Source organism: Balaenoptera borealis, assembly GCF_965194805.1.
Source record: "Balaenoptera borealis genome assembly, chromosome: 5".
In the NCBI taxonomy this organism is placed as follows: domain Eukaryota; kingdom Metazoa; phylum Chordata; class Mammalia; order Artiodactyla; family Balaenopteridae; genus Balaenoptera; species Balaenoptera borealis.
This window is the reverse complement of record NC_138862.1, coordinates 113,667,846-113,682,067: the sequence shown is the minus strand read 5'-3', so window position 1 is coordinate 113,682,067 and position 14,222 is coordinate 113,667,846. Positions and strand designations below refer to the sequence as shown.

The 14,222-nt window shown below is 39.5% G+C and overlaps 1 long non-coding RNA gene across 1 annotated transcript in view; it reads right to left on the bottom strand.

The window, feature by feature from the left end:
• Positions 1–498: 498 nt before the first annotated feature.
• LOC309629968 overlaps positions 499–14,222 on the bottom strand; it is an 820,276-nt gene continuing 806,552 nt past the window's right edge. Inside the window, exon 2 of the long non-coding RNA XR_014245337.1 lies at positions 499–767. This is a non-coding gene — a long non-coding RNA (uncharacterized lncRNA). The remainder of the gene's footprint in view (positions 768–14,222) is intronic.

The window sequence follows — 14,222 nt, the reverse complement described above, 5'->3', positions numbered from 1 at the left end:
AAGGCCAAAATATTGCCCTCCTTCTGGTGGTGATGGCACTAGTATACATGGAGCTGCAAGAGAGTGAAGGTATGCACACAAGGTGGCATAACCTTTTGATACCGTGTCATAACTTGAGAATGTTGCCCCAAGGATACAGTGTATGAAGTTCATTAAAGGGGACTCTTGCAAAGAAGTCTGGTGAAACTGCCCTGCCCATTCCCTATGACACACAGCGCAAGGTCTGTGTTACAGAAACTGACACGGTTAGGGAAAGCATGATCAAGCATCACTGAGGCGGAAGCTGGCGGGGAGGAAAACCCCAACATGTTCTGTCAGGTCAGCAGTTGGTGTGGCTATAAACAAGTAAGATTGCAATGTTGTGAGGTAATCCTAGTCTGACTCAGTCCTTTATCAGTAGCTTTCAGGTCATGTTCATGAATTTTCTGTTGAGCAAATACAACAGTTTCACAATGATGCCATAGTTAAATGTTATGTCTCTGATTATCCAATCCTCTACTTATCCTTTCTTTTTTTTTTTTAAACATCTTTATTGAAGTATAATTGCCTTACAATGGTGTGTTAGCTTCTGCTTTATAACAAAGTTAATCAGTTATACATATACAATATGTTCCCATATCTCTTCCCTCTTGCATCTCCCTCCCTCCCACCCTCCCCATCCCACCCCTCTAGGTGGTCACAAAGCACCGAGCTGATCTCCCTGTGCTATGCGGCTGCTTCCCACTAGCTATCTATTTTACATTTGGTAGTGTATATATGTCCATGAACTCTCTCACCCTGTGACATCTCACCCCACCCCCTCCCCATATCCTCAAGTCCATTCTCTAGTAGGTCTGTGTCTTTATTCCCGTCTTGCCACTAGGTTCTTCATGGCCTTTTTTTTTTTTTTTTTCCTTAGATTCCGTATATATGTGTTAGCATACTGTATTTGTTTTTCTCTTTCTGACTTACTTCACTCTGTATGACAGACTCTAACTCCATCCACCTCATTACAAATACCTCCATTTCATTTCTTTTTATGGCTGAGTAATATTCCATTGTATATATGTGCCACATCTTCTTTATCCATTCATCTGTCGATGGACATTTAGGTTGCTTCCATGTCCTGGCTATTGTAAATAGAGCTGCAATGAACATTTTGGTACATGACTCTTTTTGAACTATGGTTTTCTAAGGGTATATGCCCAGTAGTGGGATTGCTGGATCGTATGGTAGTTCTATTTGTAGTTTTTTAAGGAACCTCCATACTGTTCTCCATAGTGGCTGTATCAATTTACATTCCCACCAACAGTGCAAGAGAGTTCCCTTTCCTCCACACCCTCTCCAGCATTTATTGTTTCTAGATTTTTTGATGATGGCCATTCTGACCGGTGTGAGATGATATCTCATTGTAGTTTTGATTTGCATTTCTCTAATGATTAATGATGTTGAGCATTCTTTCATGTGTCTGTAGGCCATCTGTATATCTTCTTTGGAGAAATGTCTATTTAGGTCTTCTGCCCATTTTTGGATTGGGTTGTTCGTTTTTTTGTTATTGAGCTGCATGAGCTGCTTGTAAATCTTGGAGATTAATCCTTTGTCAGTTGCTTCATTTGCAAATACTTTCTCCCATTCTGAGGGTTGTCTTTTGGTCTTGTTTATGGTTTCCTTTGCTGTGCAAAAGCTTTTAAGTTTCATTAGGTCCCATTTGTTTATTTGTGTTCTTATTTCCATTTCTCTGGGAGCTGGGTCAAAAAGAATCTTGCTGTGATGTATGTCATAGAGTGTTCTGCCTATGTTTTCCTCTAAGAGTTTGATAGTGTCTGGTCTTACACTTAGGTCTTTAATCCATTTTGAGTTTATTTTTGTGCATGGTGTCAGGGAGTGTTCTAATTTCATACTTTTACATGTATCTGTCCAATTTTCCCAGCACCACTTATTGAAGAGGCTGTCTTTTCTCCACTGTATATGCTTGCCTCCTTTATCAAAGATAAGGTGACCATATGTGCGTGGGTTTATCTCTGGGCTTTCTATCCTGTTCCATTGATCTATATTTCTGTTTTTGTGCCAGTACCAAACTGTCTTGATTACTGTAGCTTTGTAATACAGTCTGAAGTCAGGGAGCCTGATTCCCCCAGCTCCATTTTTCGTTCTCAAGATTGCTTTGGCTATTCGGGGTCTTTTGTGTTTCCATACAAATTGTGAAATTTTTTGTTCTAGTTCTGTGAAAAATGCCAGTGGTAGTTTGAAAGGGATTACATTGAATCTGTAGATTGCTTTGGGTAGTAGAGTCATTTTCACAATGTTGATTCTTCCAATCCAGGAACATGGTATATCTTTCCATCTATTTGTATCATCTTTAATTTCTTTCATCAGTGTCTTATAATTTTCTGCATACAGGTCTTTTGTCTCCTTAGGTAGGTTTATTCCTAGATATTTTATTCTTTTTGTTGCAATGGTAAACGGGAGTGTTTTCTTAATTTCACTTTCAGATTTTTCGTCATTAGTGTATAGAAATGCAAGAGATTTCTGTGCATTAATTTTGTATCCTGCTACTTTACCAAATTCATTGATTAGCTCTAGGAGTTTTCTGGTAGCATCTTTAGGATTCTCTATGTATAGTATCATGTCATCTGCAAACAGTGACAGCTTTACTTCTTCTTTTCCGATTTGGATTCCTTTTATTTCTTTGTCTTCTCTGATTGCTGTGGCTAACACTTCCAAAACTATGTTGAATAATAGTGGTGAGAGTGGGCAACCTTGTCTTGTTCCTGATCTTAGTGGAAATGGTTTCAGTTTTTCACCATTGAGGACGATGTTGGCTGTGGGTTTGTCATATATGGCCTTTATTATGTTGAGGAAAGTTCCCTCTGTGCCTACTTTCTGCAGGGCTTTTATCATAAATGGGTGTTGAATTTTGTCGAAAGCTTTCTCTGCATCTATTGAGATGATCATATGGTTTTTCTCCTTCAATTTGTTAATGTGGTGTATCACATTGATTGATCTGCGTATATTGAAGAATCCTTGCATTCCTGGGATAAACCCCACTTGATCATGGTGTATGATCCTTTTAATGTGCTGTTGGCTTCTGTTTGCTAGTATTTTGTTGAGGATTTTTGCATCTATGTTCATCAGTGATATTGGCCTGTAGTTTTCTTTCTTTGTGACATCTTTGTCTGGTTTTGGTATCAGGGTGATGGTGGCCTCGTAGAATGAGTTTGGGAGTGTTCCTCCCTCTGCAATATTTTGGAAGAGTTTGAGAAGGATAGGTGTTAGCTCTTCTCTAAATGTTTGATAGAATTCACCTGTGAAGCCATCTGGTCCTGGGCTTTTGTTTGTTGGAAGGTTTTTAATCACAGTTTCAATTTCAGTGCTTGTGATTGGTCTGTTCATATTTTCTATTTCTTCCTGGTTCAGTCTCGGCAGTTTGTGCATTTCTAAGAATCTGTCCATTTCTTCCAGGTTGTCCATTTTATTGGCGTAGAGTTGCTTGTAGTAATCTCTCATGATCTTTTGTATTTCTGCAGTGTCAGTGGTTACTTCTCCTTTTTCATTTCTAATTCTATTGATTTGAGTCTTCTCCCTTTTTCTCTTGATGAGTCTGGCTAATGGTTTATCAATTTTGTTTATCTTCTCAAAGAACCAGCTTTTAGTTTTATTGATTTTTGCTATTGTTTCCTTCATTTCTTTTTCATTTATTTCTGACCTGATCTTTATGATTTCTTTCCTTCTGCTAGCTTTGGGGTTTTTTTGTTCTTCTTTCTCTACTTGCTTTAGGTGCAAGGTTAGGTTGTTTATTCGAGATGTTTCCTGTTTCTTGAGGTAGGCTTGTATTGCTATAAACTTCCCTCTTAGCACTGCTTTTGCTGCGTCCCATAGGTTTTGGGTCGTCGTATCTCCATTGTCATTTATTTCTAGGTATTTTTTGATTTCCCCTTTGATTTCTTCAGTGATCACTTCGTTATTAAGTAGTGTATTGTGTAGCCTCCATGTGTTTGTATTTTTTACACATCTTTTCCTGTAATTGATATCTAGTCTCATAGCGTTGTGGTCGGAAAAGATACTTGATACGATTTCAATTTTCTTAAATTTACCAAGGCTTGATTTGTGACCCAAGATATGATCTATCCTGGAGAATGTTCCATGCGCACTTGAGAAAAATGTGTATTCTGTTGTTTTTGGGTGGAATGTCCTATAAATATCAATTAAGTCCATCTTGTTTAATGTATCATTTAAAGCTTGTGTTTCCTTATTTATTTTCATTTTGGATGATCTGTCCATTGGTGAAAGTGGGGTGTTAAAGTCCCCTACTATGATTGTGTTGCTGTCGATTTCCCCTTTTATGGCTGTTAGTATTTGCCTTATGTATTGAGGTGCTCCTATGTTGGGTGCATAAATATTTACAATTGTTATACCTTCCTCTTGGATCGATCCCTTGATCATTATATAGTGTCCTTCTTTGTCTCTTATAATATTCTTTATTTTAAAGTCTATTTTGTCTGATATGAGAATTGCTACTCCAGCTTTCTTTTGATTTCCATTTGCATGGAATATCTTTTTCCATCCCCTCACTTTCAGTCTGTATGTGTCTCTAGGTCTGAAGTGGGTCTCTTATAGACAGCATATATATGGGTCTTGTTTTTGTATCCATTCAGCCAGTCTGTGTCTTTTGGTGGGAGCATTTAATCCATTTACATTCAAGGTAATTATCGATAATGTATGTTCCTATTCCCATTTTCTTAAATGTTTTGGGTTTGTTATTGTAGGTGTTTTCCTTCTCTTGTGTTTCTTGCCTAGAGAAGTTCCTTTAGCATTTGTTGTAAAGCTGGTTTGGTGGTGCTGAACTCTCTCAGCTTTTGCTTGTCTGTAAAGGTTTTAATTTCTCCATCACATCTGAATGAGATCCTTGCTGGATAGAGTAATCTTGGTTGTAGGTTTTTCTCCTTCATCACTTTAAATATATCCTGCCACTCCCTTCTGGCTTGCAGAGTTTCTGCTGAAAGATCAGATGTTAACCTTATGGGGATTCCCTTGTGTGTTATTTGTTGTTTTTCCCTTGCTGCTTTTAATATGTTTTCTTTATATTTAATTTTTGACAGTTTGATTAATATGTGTCTTGGCGTGTTTCTCCTTGGGTTTATCCTGTATGGGACTCTCTGTGCTTCCTGGACTTGATTAACTATTTCCTTTCCCATATTAGGGAAGTTTTCAACTATAATCTCTTCAAATATTTTCTCAGTCCCTTTCTTTTTCTCTTCTTCTTCTGGGACCCCTATAATTCGAATGTTGGTGCGTTTAATGTTGTCCCAGAGGTCTCTGAGACTGTCCTCAGTTCTTTTCATTCTTTTTTCTTTATCCTGCTCTGCAGTAGTTATTTCCACCATTTTATCTTCCAGGTCACTTATCCTTTCTTCTGCCTCAGTTATTCTTCTATTGATCCCATCTAGAGTATTTTTAATTTCATTTATTGTGTTTTTCATCGTTGCTTGGTTCCTCTTTAGTTCTTCTACGTCCTTGTTAAATGTTTCTTGCATTTTGTCTATTCTATTTCCAAGATTTTGGATCATCCTTACTATCATTATTCTGAATTCTTTTTCAGGTAGACTACCTATTTCCTCTTCATTTGTTCGGTCTGGTGTGTTTTGACCCTGCTCCTTCATCTGCTGTGTGTTTTTCTGTCATCTCATTTTGCTTATCTTACTGTGTTTGGGGTCTCCTTTTCCCAGGCTGCAGGTTCGTAGTTCCCGTTGTTTTTGGTATCTGTCCCCAGTGGGTAAGGTTGGTTCAGTGGGTTGTGTAGGCTTCCGGGTGGAGGGGACTATTGCCTGTGTTCTGGTGGATGAGGTTGAATCTTGTCTTTCTGGTGGGCACGTCCACGTCTGGTGGTGTGTTTTGGGGTGTCTGTGGCCTTATGATTTTAGGCAGCCTCCCTGCTAATGGATGGGGCTGTGTTCCTGTCTTGCTAGTTGTTTGGCATAGGGTGTCCTGCACTGTAGCTTGCTGGTCGTTGAGTGAAGCTGGGTCTTGATGTTGAGATGGAGATCTCTGAGAGATTTTTGCCGTTTGGTATTACGTGGAGCTGGTAGGTCTCTTGTGGACCAGTGTCCTGAAGTTGGCTCTCCCACCTCAGAGGCACAGCCCTGATGCCTGGCTGGAGCACCAAGAGCCTTTCATCCACACAGCTCAGAATATAAGGGAGAAAAAAATAGAAAGAAAGAGGATAAAATAAAATAAAATAAAGCTATTATAATAAAAAATAAGAAAAATAATTATTAAGAGTAAATGTATTCAGAAAAAATTTTTTTTTAATTTTTAAAAATAGATTTATTAATTTTTTATAGTAAAAAATAAGAAAAAAATTTTTAAGAAAAAAATTTATTAATAAAAAAATTTTTAATTTTTTAAAATAATATGAAAAAACTTATTAAAAAATTTTTTAATTTCTAAAAATAGAAAATACGGAAAAAATTATTAAGAAAACATATATTAGGAAAAAAAAATTTTTTTAAGTAAAAAAAAAAAAAAATGGACGGACCTAACCCTAGGACTAATGGTGAAAGCAAAGCTATACAGACAAAATCTCACCCAGAAGCATACACATATACACTCACAAAAAAAGGAAAAGGGGAAATTAATATATCCTGCTCCTAAAGTCCACCTTTTGAATTTGGGATGATTTGTTGTCTATTCAGGTATTCAACAGATGCAGGCACATCAAGTTGTTTGTGGAGCTTTAATCCGCTGCTTCTGAGGCTGCTGGGAGAGATTTCCCTTTCTCTTCTTTGTTCGTACAGCTCCCAGCATTCAGCTTTGGATTTGGACCCGCCTCTGCATGTACGTCGCCTGAGGGCGTCCGTTCCCCGCCCAGACAGAACGGGGTTAAAGGATCAGCTGCTTTGGGGGCTCTGGCTCACTCAGGCGGGGGGAGGGAGCGGTACGGAGGAGGCGGGGCGAGCCTGCGGCGTCAGAGGCGTCGTGACGTTGCAGCAGCCTGAGGCGCGCCGTGTGTTCTCCCGGGGAAGTTGTCCCCAGATCACGGGAGCCTGGCAGTGGCGAGCTGCACCAGCTCCCGGGAGGGGCGGTGTGGAGAGTGACCTGTGCTCGCACACAGGCTTCTTGGTGGCGGCAGCAGCAGCCTTAGCGTCTCCTACCAGTCTCTGGGGTCCGCGCTGATGGCCGCGGCTCGCGCCCGTCTCTGGGGTCCGCGCTGTTAGCCGCGGCTCGCGCCCGCCTCTGGAGTTCGTCTAGGCGGCGCTCTGAATCCCCTCTCCTTGCACGCCGCGAATCAAAGAGGCAAGAAAAAGTCTCTTGCCTCTTCGGCAGCTGCAGACTTTTTCCCGGACTCCCTCCCAGCTAGCACCAAAGCCCGAGCCTCAGCTCCCAACCCCCGCCCACCCCAGTGGGTGAGCAGACAAGCCTCTTGGGCTGGTGAGTGCTGGTTGGCGCCGAGCCTCTGTGCGGGAGTCTCTCCGCTTTGCCCTCCGCACCCCTGTGGCTGCGCTCTCCTCCGCGGCTCCGAAGCTTCCCCCCTCTGCCACCCGCAGTCTCTGCCCGCAAAGGGGCTTCCTAGTGCCTGGAAACCTTTCCTCCTTCACGGCTCAAGCATCACTGAGGTGGAAGCTGGCGGGGAGGAAAACCCCAACATGTTCTGTCAGGTCAGCAGTTGGTGTGGCTATAAACAAGTAAGATTGCAATGTTGTGAGGTAATCCTAGTCTGACTCAGTCCTTTATCAGTAGCTTTCAGGTCATGTTCATGAATCTTCTGTTGAGCAAATACAACAGTTTCACAATGATGCCATAGTTAAATGTTATGTCTCTGATTATCCAATCCTCTACTTATCCTTTCTTTTATTTACTTTTCTTGAAATAAATCCCATCACAATACAAAGCAATGGGAAGAAAATAGGGGAGGAAACAGTGTCATCTTCCTCTCTTTATATCACTATGATCCCTCTAACTGAGGCCACATTCTATGGGAGCAGATACTTGGGAAATCAGATGAGAGAGAGAGGAGATAAAGCATTTTAAAGCAGAAGCAACCTTCAAACTCACTGCGTTCAATTCCCCTAAATTTATAGATGAGAAACATGAAGGCCCCAAAAAGGAGAGTGACTTGCTTAAGTCATACAGCAAGTTTAGTGGAAGAACCTGAATTAGAATTCCAGTCTTTTGATCTCTAATCTTAATCTAAAAGTTTTTTAAAAAAAATTTTTGAAGTTTTTTTGATGTGGACCATTTTTAAAGTCTTTATTGAATTTGTTACAATATTGCTTCTGTTTTGGTTTTATGGCCTCGAGGCATGTGGGATCTTAGCTCCCTGACCAGGGATCGAACCCACACCCCCTGCATTGGAAGGCGAAGTCTCAACCACTGGACCGCCAGAGAAGTCCCTAATTTTATTTTAATTTAACTATAGTTGATTTACAAATTGTGTTAGTTTCAGGTGTACAGCTTCAGACTCTTTTTCCTTATAGGTTATTATTAGATATTGAATATGGTTCCCAGTGCTATACAGTAAATCCTTGTTGTTTACCTATTTTATATATAGTGGTCTGTATCTGTTATTCCCATACTCCTAATTTATCCCTCCCCATCCCCTTTCCCCTTTGGTAACTATAAGTTTGTTTTCTATGTCTGTGAGTCTGTTTCTGTTTCATAGATAAGTTCATTTGTGGCACACTTTAGATTCCACATATAAGTGATATCATGTGGTATTTGTCTTTCTCTGTCTGGCTTATTTCACTTAGTGTGATAATCTCTAGGTCCATCCATGTTGCTGCAAATGGCATTATTTCATTCTTTTTTATGGCTGAGCACTATTCCACTGTATATATGTACCACCTCTTCTTTATCCATTCACAAAATAGTGGATCCCAGCTGTGTTGCTGAGACACTGTTCTGTGATTCCAGAACAGCAAGTTTCCTTGGCGTCAAGGTCTCTCTTCTCTCTGGACTCTATAGCAAAATAAGGGGCAGGTCAGTGTGCAGTCCAAGCATGGGGCATGCAAGGGCACTTGAGCACACTTTGATTAGCACATGTGAAAACTCAAAGCCCATTTAAAGCTGGGAGAAACAGGGCTTTGGAGACTTAGATCTATGTGGGAAATCTCCTGGATCTTAAAAGACACATATATGTACTACTCACTGTAGCTAATTTTTAGGGTTAAATTGCTAGTAGGTGAGAACTCAAGACCTCTGACATTGCTGGGAAATAGATCAGCTCCAAGTAATAGAGGGTGTGGGAGTCAGGCCTCCAAGGAGCAAAAGGGTATAGTAATCAATGAAAGGCATTGCTAGAGGGGAAGACATTTTCCTGGGCATGGAACCTGAGGAGACCCCCTCTCCTCCCTGGGAGCTTGCATGGGATCTAGAAGTGAAACCACAGTGGAATCATCCAACTTCTACATGGGCTTAGCATTCGTCATACTCTGGAAACCATCCAGAAATTAGAGAGCTCAAGGAAAAATTAATGTCCATAAATAGTGCTGTTGATCTTCTATAAATGTGCCTTTCTGTGCATGATCTAAAATCTTGTAAATGGCTTTTTTCAATTATAATAAGAAATGAGTTTCCTCTATTCTGCCTCATCTGTACAAAGTGATATGGAAATAAGGTAAGGGGCTTCATCCCAGAGGCTGTAGTCCCATTATTTTTTTATAAGCATTCAAATCATTCAACAAATACTTATTATGTTCCTCTTAGTACATCCATGTACTTTCTGATCTGAGCACAGGAGAGAAAGATAATATCTCCATCCTCATTAGAATTATAAATAAACAGGTGAATTAATTTTAAAAAAACATGGTCATGGATTTGATAAGTGAAATGAAATAAGGTGGTTGCTGAAATAGCCGATGTCAGGGGGTAACAAACTTTTCCTGTGAAGGGCCACATAGACAGTGTATAGGCTAGCTGGTCTCTGTGACGACCACTTCATCCTGTTGTCCTTGTAGCCTGAACATAGTCATACATCCCGTATACATGAATAGCTCACTGTGTTGCAATAAAACTTTATAGACACTAAAATTTGAATTTCTCATAATTTTCATGTCATATTATTTATTTTAACCATTAAAAAAATTAAAACCATTCTCAGCTCATGGGCTGTACCAAAAAAAAAAGAAATAGAAGGTCAGATTTGGCCTGTAGACAAGCCCCACTATGGTCTGAATGTTTGTGTCCCCACCCAAATTCATGTGTAGAAATCCTAATGCCCAGTGTGAAAGTATTAGGAAGTGGGACCTTTGGGAGATGCTTCGGTCCTGAGGGTGGTGCCCTCATGAATGGCATTAGTTCCTTGTAAAAGAGACCCCACAGAGCTCCCTAGCTCATTCCATCATATGAGGACACAATGAGAAGTTAACAGTCTGCAACCTGGAAGAGGGTCTTCTCCAGAATTTGACCATGCTGGCACCCTGATCCTGGACTCCTAGCCTCCAAATCTGTGAAAAAGTAAATTTCAGCTGTTTATAAGCCATCCAATCAGTGGCATTTTGTTATAGCAGCCTAAACGAGGTAAAACATGTCCTTTGCATTAACTCCTGGCTGTGTGATTTAGGGAGAAGGGAGTATGGTTAACTTAGGTAGAGCTTGGTAGGGTTTCTCTGAAGAGGTGACAGCTTAGTGGATGAGGGGAAACCAGCTGTGGAAAGAGCTGGAAAAAGAACACTCCAGGCAGAGGAAACAAAAAACAAAAAACCCTGAAGCAGTGAGAGCCCCCAAAATCCTATGCTGTAAATTGAGGTTTATTAAGGAATGAAATACTTAAGCAAAAATCCTTTAAAAATATATGTCTCATTGCATTAGTGGCATTGATCTCTGGTCATTAGGTGATAAATGTTATAAAAGGGATGGCATAAACATGGCATAAATAATCCTTCAATGAAATTTCACATCCTCTTACTGTCATCGTCTCTGGCAAAGAATGACAGGTTGATTTTTTTCTCACTTATGTATGATTACTTGACAGAGGAGGAGAAGAATCATTTCATATCTTTGAGGCGATTTACATGAATTATCCTGTAGAAATGGTAGACATTTTTCGTTCAATGTTTTTACTGTACATCTGTGTCGTTGAGTATGTAACCATTTGTTTGCCAGCCAAATATTCTAATTCTTTTGGGTAGACATTGTACAATGAAATTATGTGTAAAGGTGAATAAAATATACTTATTTGTATATACATTTAGAAGTCTATTCGTCAGTGTTTTACTTCTATATAAAAGGCTTTTATGTTACCACAGACTTGTAAACTGGCCATCTGGTAGCATGATTGGAGAACATCCATAAAAATGAATGATGAAAAGAAATGTCTAAATACTGTTTTATACAGTGTTTTTTTCTGAACCCATACTCCATTTGTGATTTCAAAGCTTGGCATAAAAAAAACAGAAAAAAATTACTTGCAGAGTCACCTTATGTGGGAGAGACGTGATTACTTCTGTCTACATTTTAAATCTGCAGCAGACCTTCAAATCTTACCCAGATGCTGGCAAAGGGGAACATTTTCTTCATTTTAGAAATAATCCTCAGAGAACACACCCATCTGTCTGTTGTAAGAAAATGTCCAAGTCACATTCACATGTTTATCAAAAGAACCCAAAGTGTTAGAACTAAAATATGCCAGGAACAAAAAAAAAAAAAATCAAGGAAAAGAGTGGGCAATAATGTTTTAAAATGTGTTTCTGGTAAAAATGGTATCTCGGGTTTTGGTTACATAAAAAGTACCTCACAATATATTAAATTCATGATGTTAAAACAGTCTTAAGAAAGATGGCTATGAGATTCATCTCAGATGTGAAGCAGAAAATGTTGAATGATATCATGAAATACTTGGTACCTAATTCAGATTTTTACCAGGTGAATAAACATATGTTAGTTTGCAGAACTTTTACCTTTGCTACTCTGTATCATTGCATAGTTCAAGGACTTGCATTGTGTAGGTATTTTGAGTGTTTTAGGTTTTATAATACATTAAGATAATCTTTGGATATAACTTTAATTAAATTCAGCGTCACTTATCTAATGCCCTAAAGGTTTCCAAATATAAAGATGAATAAGACTGGAATATTTCCTGAAGTTTTCATGTTCATCAGGAAAAAAAAAAAAAAATCTCAAAGATCTCTGATTTGAGGCAGGGAAGTGCTGTAATACAGGGAAAAAGTGTGAAGGGAGCAAAGGGAAGGAATTGGTTAATTTTGATGGAGGAAATCTGGGATGTTTCCTAGATGAGCTGGCACTTGAGCTGAGCCTGCAACAAATGAAGATACAGGAGAAAGCATCCAGCCACCGGCATTTTCATCCATGGGAAACCATCTCATAGAGGTTTTTGAGCAGGAAGTGCTCTGATCAGTTCCAATTTGTTTTTATTTTACACATTTTAAAAAAGCTGTAAGATAGAATAAATTTACAGAAAAGCACATACATCATAAATGTTTGATTTCAGGATTTTTCTGAAACAAATACCTGTATGACTCTCTTCCTACCAAGTATAAATAAATAAATAAAGCAAGCAAGCAAGCATTAGCAGAATTGCAGAAATTCTCAAATCAGGGCTGGCTTCCTGAAGGTGCACTTGGGCAGTGGCACAAACCCTGGCACTGAGCACGGTCCTCACTTGGTTTAATGCTCTACTGTTGTATCTTGAAATTCTTAATAAATTTTGAACAAGGGACCCTGCATTTGTATTTGGCATTGAGCCACACAATTCATGCAGCCTTTCCTGTCCGAACCATCATTTTGCAACACATCCAAATGTTCAGTTCTCCCCGCTAGGGCAAACCATTATTTTTTATTTTCTTTATAGTTTATTCCCTATTTACACATGCATGAACAAAGTAGTTCAATTTTGTCTATTATGAACATTATAGAAATAGATTTATACAATCTGTATTCTGTTGTGTCTGGCTTTTTTCCCTCAGTGTTATGTGTTTAAGAGTCATCGTGTTGTGATTCATTCATTTTCTCAGTGGTATTTTTAATGAGCTCTATCTGCTAGATTATGCAGGATTAATTGGTACATGGGGGAGAGCAAGACTGGAAGCAGAGAGACCAGTTCGGAGGCTGGGCTTATGGACAATTACAGCGTGAGAGCCTGAGACCTGTAAACGATACTACAGGAAAATTGCTGCTCTCTGGAAACCAGTATTTCAGAGCCCTCAGACTTTTGCAACTACTGCAGAACTTCTAAGTTCTCCTTCTTGGTTACCTGTAGTCCTGCTACTCACAGCTGTTGGAGTACGGACCTCAGTTCCCAGGCATGGTTCCTAGGAACTCCGCAGGGTTCCCTGGCTGTCCTGAAGATGGGCAGCTGGCTTCTCCCAGAGTGAGAAATTCAGAGAGAGAGAGCCCCAGACTGAAGATGCAATCTTTTATAACTTAATCTTGGCAGCAACATACCATCACTTCTGGTCTCTTGGTCATATAAACCAACCCTGATACACTATGGGAGGGACTAGTCAAGGCTGCGAATGCCAGGATGTTGGAATGGTGGGAGCCATCTTGGAGACTGGCTACCTCGGAAATTAAATAAGTTGTCCGGTCGTACAGCTAGAAAGTGACTGAGCCAAAATTTGAAAGTAAGTCTGTCAGACTAAAACTCCAGTGCTCTTTCTACTTCATATGACTTTAGGACATCAGGAATCAGTAAGTGTAAAAAATAATTTTTTTGCAGATTTTTGTGTAAAAAACTTTGGGTTAACTATAACTTTATATCATATACATAACCAAACTTGAAGACTGTTAAAGCTTTTTAAATGTAATTTTCAATGAAAAGATAAGAGATTGCATTTATCTCTTACCCAATATTTATTGAACGGGAATGAAAAAAAATTATGTGTAATTTCAATTGCCTGAAAAATTCTGAGTTTCTAAAGGGTATTTTGGTGTTTGGGGTAGACACTATAGGCTGGCTTACCTAACACCATTCTTCATTTATTTCTCCCTTGTCTCCCTCCACTATAAAAGGTAGATAAGTTGGTTATGCATTTTCCCAGACTCTTTTGCAGCTAGAAGGACTTTCAATGCAGTACTGTCCAAGGAAATGTAACTGGAAGCCTCCTGGAGCTTTTGTCTCTTGATAGAACATAAAATCCTTCTGGTGCATCCGTGGCCCACCCTTCCATTCCCACCTTCTTCCTGCCTCAAAAACGGACTTGACTTATGGGACCGCATTTCTCTTCACTGAGCTATTGAACCAAGGCCAGAAGCACTCCAATTTCAGACTTCTTAAGTAAGAAATCAAC